Source organism: Lagopus muta, chromosome 1 (assembly GCF_023343835.1).
Source record: "Lagopus muta isolate bLagMut1 chromosome 1, bLagMut1 primary, whole genome shotgun sequence".
Lineage (NCBI taxonomy): Eukaryota > Metazoa > Chordata > Aves > Galliformes > Phasianidae > Lagopus > Lagopus muta.
In genome coordinates, this window is record NC_064433.1 from 153,794,049 (window position 1) to 153,800,680 (window position 6,632).

The following is a 6,632-nucleotide window of genomic DNA, read 5'->3' on the forward strand; positions in this document are numbered from 1 at the left end:
ATTGAATAAACAATGAGATGACTGTAAAAATGTTTATCCTATTATATAAACTATTCACAGAGCCATCAAACAGTATTAGTTGGAGGACTGTATCTTCATCTGAACTATTGTGCCAGCGTCCCCTGCGACTGCAGGGTTTGCACCACGTCTGCTATCTTTTTCAGTATCTCATTTGCTCGGCATCCCTGGAGTCACTGGAGTTACTAAAAGAATTGCCAGCATCTGAACAGACTGGATCCCCAGTGCATGCTGCCTTTATACATCTGGGATCTTCTTATCTCTTTGAATAAATGAATGGAAAGAGGAAGGAATCAGTGTTGAGTGATCTTCCAGCTTTGCATGATTCACTGAGAACTATGTATTCTCACTGCAAATGGCTCAAAGGCTGTGTACTGGGAATTGTGCTGTTTCAAGCTTTGTAGTGTTTAACACAGAAAAGTAGCTTTATGGCTTAGCTTATTTGGTAATCCTTTCTTAATTATGGGAATACATATGAATCTAAAATGAAAGGCTATGCTCAAAAGAAAATTAAAAAAAAAAAAGAAAAAAAACAAAAAAAACTTTCCATGTATACATTCCTCTTTAGCCACGGAAACAACAAGAGTGGAATATAAAATCTCACCCAATCTTATAAGAGCAAAAAATAGGTACTTAATTCAAAGCCAGTCACCATAGGCTTCCTTTATAATAAATGGAAAGACACAGAAGGATTCATTTCAGATGACTCGTTCTGATGCCTACATTAGAACGAGATGAATAGCCTTATGAAAGTACCTATCTTTCGCCATTGATTTAAAAAGGATCCCAGTGTGACTTAGATGCCCAAGGTAAGTGAGATTAATCTTACCTTGAACCTAAAGGGACAATATGGTTTGGCTTCTCTACATAGACTTCAACAAAACTAAGGAAATTTCCATTCCAGATCAATAGTGTCCTATACTTCCCATTTTATGAAGAACACATTTATAAATGTTTGCTTAAGATATTTCTTGGTAGCTATTATAGATGAAAAAATGAAAGAACAGGACCTTTCCCTCTCCTACTTTGTCCTCAGTGGGATGCTTTTGAGTACCTGCATTAACATTTTGCTTGCCTGACTAAGCCAATTACCAGTATGCAGAAAAGCAGTGCTGAACTTCAGGGGGGGCAAGATGGTCCAAAAAGAATATCCTCCAACTTCTGTAGAAGGAGAAATGATGACTTTATTAGTACACTACTGCTGTCAGAACAGGAAGCTGGGGTGAATGAATGAATGCCACTTTTGAATGGCTGTGCATGTATCCTGACCTGGTAAGTGTCTCACAATGGGTGCAATTATCTTTGCTGTGATGCCATATCATTAGTTGTCATCCTAATTGTCACACCACTCACTTGACAAAGATTTATTTGATGTGTAGTCCTACAAGCCAAGCCCTGGGATATATTCACGAATTAGACATCTCCGCGTTCTGAAAGAATTGCACCTTTCCAGAGATGAGGACGACAGGATCTCTACAGCAATGCTTAATTAGTTAGATTTACAGTGTACTGCTGCTTCTAGTAGTTGGTGTGCGGTAGCTAAATGTGTTTCTGAGTGGGAATGGCAAACAAAGACTCAGTCCCTGAGCTGTATTTTCTCAGAGACAGTGGGGGAAGGGACACAATGCACTCATACAACCAGAAAACCTGCAATAAATGAGTATTGATAATTATGCTGTGCAGAAATTGACATCGTTTATAGTCTCGATGTTTGTCCTAGTGAAATTTAAATGCCATGGTGTTGATGTAATCAAGCCCCCCACCTTACTCCATTGTCTCCAGGCAGTTGGGGTCAGCAGTAAGGAACGAAGCATGGTTGGCCATGGCGAGACCCAGCTGCTGAGCTAAGGACGATATCTTTTCAGTAGCTGCATCTGGCTCTTTGGCAAGCTCCACAAGCTGATCTGCTGGCAGGCCTGGGTTTGCCTCTGGGTCTGTCATCTGTCATGCTGTTCTGCTGATGATGGGCTGTCTCTGCTGCATGGCTCTCCCAGGCTGCATTTGCCTTTCAGCTGCGTGTGCTGCTGATCAGCACTGAAAGAGGGGATGGCAAAGATGCGTGGTTCAGAGTGCAAGACCAAGACAGCATGCTCAGCATCAGAAATATGTTTGACACATGCACATTTATGCACGATTTAAAAAACAGCCCTGCAGATCTAGAACCACCTTGAAGACTATTTGCTATGCTTTGATGCTAGTTGGTAAGGCAGCGCTCTGGTGACTGATGCACCTTTGTTTTTAATTATGGCACCTTCATTTCCGCATATAGCTGATGATGACATACACAATCACTGATTAGCAAAGCAGAAGCCTTAATGAGCATGGAGTGGCTTAGTGGGCTGCCTGTAAAATAAATAGAGAATGTAATAGAGATTTCTCCCTTCCCTACTGCATGACGCATAATAACTTGAAGAAAACAGTTAAAATAAAATATTAACAGGCTCACAGAACTGCAAAACCAGCTCGCTGTTAACATGTCCGGTAGTGAGAGAAAATTACAGGTTTCATTGTGTATGCTGCACCATCTGCCTACACAGAGAGCCTAAGCCGTAGGCTCTCCCGAGGGAAATTGCTGTGGATAAGTTATTCAATTAGAACAGCATTATTGGCCAGCTACCTTGGAGAATTGGGTTGATGATGTTGTGATTATCCTGCTCTACATTCCTTCATGTCTCAGACAGGCTGCATTGCTTTGCAGCTTCCTTAAGCGTTCACTCAGCTGTACAGTAGGTGAGCAATTGAAACAGGGAATATCAGGGATACCTGAAAGGAAATCAATTTTGAATGAACTTTCTCTGCTTAGACATAGCCTACATATTCTGAGTCATACTGTATTTTTGCAGACTTCAGTATATACTAAGTGACAGAATCAGCAGTGGGAGGAAAGAGAATCTCACTGTATGCATTTAACCTGCAGCTGGGCACCAGGACTCGTAGCAGGTTACAAAATAGGACAATGCTCCTTCAGGTGTGACATTCCTATTACAAGTACAGAAACTTTAAAAGACTACAGCGAGACTTGTTCGGAGAAACTCCTTTGACTCCTTATCACCAAAGCTAAAGGCAAGTTTGTCTTCTTTGAAACTATTTTCTTTCAAAATAGAACAAATCAGGGTCTGATCCCAATCTTGCAAACTCCCATTTTTGTTGGCCTCCTGTTGAAGATAATGACGTCTGAGAATATTCTCAAAATAGCGCTCTCAGCCTCATTTTTCTGCCTGCATTGGAACTTAGAGAAACCCACGTGTGTTTTGTTTTGTTTTTGTTTTTTAAATTACTAGTGTTTTTCAAGAAGAAGAAATGCCGTGCCTTAAAATAAATTAAATTTTTAAAAATAAAATAAGAACCCCCCTATCAGTTTTTATAATCTAGTGCTGCTCTACTTGTCCCTGGTCTACTTCACTACTATTAATGATGGGTTTTTAATACTGCAGAGACTTGCTGTGCCATTTCTTTTGACGTCCTGTGTCACACAGAGTATAGAATTTTTAGTCTCACCAAATGAATTTGTATCCCTTTAAAGTAAGTAGCAAAGGCTTATTGCTTCCCCATTGAAGACCAAACACTGCCATTTTTTTCAGCTGCTCCTACACTCAACATTGTAGTCACATTTCTTTTGTGGCTGATCTTGCCTGGAAAGCCTAAGAGGGAGCCTTACAATGAGAGCTCCTTGGAGAGGCACATTTTTTCCAGTGTGCTTTAATCAGAGCTGAGCTCTCCCATAAAGGTGACTTATGTGAGTTCTGAGTTCACACCACTATCAGTAATCCTTTCCTCCTTATTCAAAGCTGAATGTCTTGTTAAACGAAGATGTACATCATCCACAAGATCCACAGGAAGGAGGCATTGAGAGGTGACAAATGAGGTCATTGGCTTTGCAGCTGAAGAGCCTTCAGATGAGCTCTGATATGTCCACCCTCTGGAAACAGCAGTGATGCTGCATGGCTGATAACACCAGGTCAGCTTGTTTCATTTTCCATTGTTTTCCTTTCACTGCTTATTTTTTCACTATGTATTGCAGATGGACAGATGGGAGAGACCCTGCCTGTCCACCTTGTCCTTGGCACAGAACCTTGCTCAGAAAGAGAGGAAGCAGTCAGTTGTCCCAGATGGCCAGAGCAGAGCAGGCCACAGAGGATGGAGGGGAAGGACTTCTCAGTATTTTCTGCAAATCTTATTTGTGCTGCATCTTACGTGCCTTATTTCCCAGATCCCACCACTGCTTCTGTGTGAATCTAGGGGACAGAGGCTTTAAATTTTATGATTTCAGAGTACCAACACATAGAACTGAATACTGATGTAGAGCTGCTGTGACGTGTTCTCATGCTGCTAATGAAAAATACGATAGTAATAACGAGTCCTTACAATCAGTAAGAAAATCCAATTTCCGCTTATGTGGTGTGTCTCAGTATCCTTCCCTGCCACTGAAGGTATAGAAGAAAAAAAAACAAAAACACACACGCACATCTGTTGCATCAGCTACCCGCTGATGTCCCCTGTCAAGTCCCCTGAAGACTTTTTTGATCATCCTCAGGCTTTTCTCAGCGACTTCATCACTGCCAGCCTGAACTATCAATAAGGAGTAATAGTTAGAAGGGCGAGTCAGACTGGGAAGATTCCTAGAAATATCCCTGACCCATTCCACAGGGAGGCAGCACAACTCCCCATAGATTCGGCCAGGCAGACATACAGGACCCTCCAATCCTCTCAGCAAGGAGCCACATATGACAACCACCCTTCTGCCCTTCTGTGTGGAGGCAGTCAAGCTGTGGAGTCGACTGTTTCACCCAAGGCAACCTCACAGGTGGACCTCCTTCCACTCCCTCACTCACCTGTCACTTGAGTTCCAGGGCCTTAAACCTATTTTGCAGAGGCACCTGGGGAACCAAGGATGGCTGGCATGAGGGATGCCCACTTTACCGACCCAGTACTCATTTCCACTCTTCCTCTTCTCCCACATTGCATTGCTCTGCTCTGCAGTGGCAGGGGGTCCAACACTGTCCAGTGAATATCACCTCGATGCCTTTCTGGGAAAGAGTTACACCACTGCACCAAGTCGGGACAACCATCATCACCACCGCTGTCCAGTTGTCCCTGCAGAGCACTGTACCTGTTCCACAAGGGCAGCTGGGGAGGCAGGGGAATCTCTGGGAGGGTGCGCCTGCATCAGTGAGCAGGGGTCTTTTGCCACTGCCCCACACCCCCAATTCTTCACCTTTGTTGCTAGAGAGAGGAGAAGACAGGGGGCTCACTGTAACAGCATCATTGCATGCTGGTTCCCCTCTGTCACCTCTGTCAGCAAGGCAGCTGGGGGTGACGTGCTCCATGTTCAGCCTCAGCTGGCTGCCAAGATCTCAGGGTCAATAGGGTTTGGCTCCACCAATCAATCTCCCTCTCACATTCCTTTATGCTCCTCAGCCTCTCCACCTCCTTCAGATCAACCACAAGGCTGAGTAAGTCATTTAGCTGGTCGCGTCTCACACAAGTGCTGTGTCCCTCACCCAGCACTGCAAAGGCCAGGCTCTGGCACTCACTGCAGCCAGAGACCTGCACACTGGCATCTTGTTTTGGGACCACACTCTGGGTCTCCACATTTTTCCTGGCAGTAGCCTTCTGCAGGGATGCAGCCATGGCAAAACAGCAGACTCACCAGCACTATTCGGGCAGCCCAAATGGGGCGTGACTGATCAGCCCTGCCCTGCTGCCGGTAGTGCTGACACCGCCCTCACCCCATTAGCAGCCCGTTAAAGGGTGCACCTGCACTTAACACTTTCTGCAGTGATACCAACTCTCCTCCCTGTGTAGACCCGTGAGCGGCTGGCTTACCGTTTCACCTCCTCCGAACAGCCCACGTGCTCCACACACCCTGACGGCTCCACTCCCTCCCTGGGGCATTTTCTAGGCAGGGGGGCGTGGATGCAGAGCCGTTGCCCTGGCAACGCCCACTTCACGTCAGCCTCTCTCGCGAGAGCTGCCGGGCTGCTCTGTTACCTCGGGGTTTCCTGGATGAAGGAACCGAGCGAAACCCCCTGTACCGCGCGGTTGGTTGCTGCGGTTCCGGCAGGGACAACTCCGAAGCAGCAAACCTCGGCGATCAAGGTCAGGTTGGATGGGGCCCTGGGCAGCCTGGTCTTGTATTAAATGGGGAGGTTCGTGGCCCTGCCTGTGGCGGGGGGGCTGGAGCTTCATGATCCTTGAGGTCCCTTCCATCTTGGGCCATTCTGTGATTCTGCGTCTCAGTGCGTGCTTCTAGAAAGGATAGAATTAATGTCAGCTCCTTGTAGGGCCATAAAGTATGGCTGCACTCTCAACTGCTTCACACTATGGAAGCGCTTTTATTTGAATGCAGACTGTGACACAGAGATTAATCTGAACTCCTGGGATACACCACCTACTGAGTGAAGGGAGTGCCATTTTGCTTTTGTGCGCCACCAGTGGAGAAAATGGTGCCAGGTGAACCCATCTGCTCACCTACTGATGAGTGTGAAGCTATTTGTTGGGTCTTCAATCAAAGTTTTTAAATCCATTTTTGGGGCATTGCTACTTAGCACTATAATTTGAAACTGTGGGGTATTTAACAGACTATGGTATTATATAGCATCCTTGCAAGACTG

At 45.3% G+C, this 6,632-nt stretch overlaps 1 long non-coding RNA gene across 2 annotated transcripts; it reads right to left on the reverse strand.

Moving 5' to 3' along the window:
- Positions 1 to 202: 202 nt before the first annotated feature.
- Positions 203 to 5,873, reverse strand: LOC125687943 (uncharacterized). 2 transcript variants are annotated; one of them, XR_007374526.1, is made up of 4 exons: positions 5,845 to 5,873; positions 2,636 to 2,781; positions 1,782 to 2,052; positions 203 to 1,179 (listed from the first exon to the last, which is right to left on the reverse strand). It is a non-coding gene; the product is annotated as an uncharacterized LOC125687943 (long non-coding RNA). The 2 variants fall into 2 exon arrangements; XR_007374525.1 differs by having other exon boundaries at positions 203 to 2,052.
- Between the last annotated feature and the right edge of the window lie 759 nt (positions 5,874 to 6,632).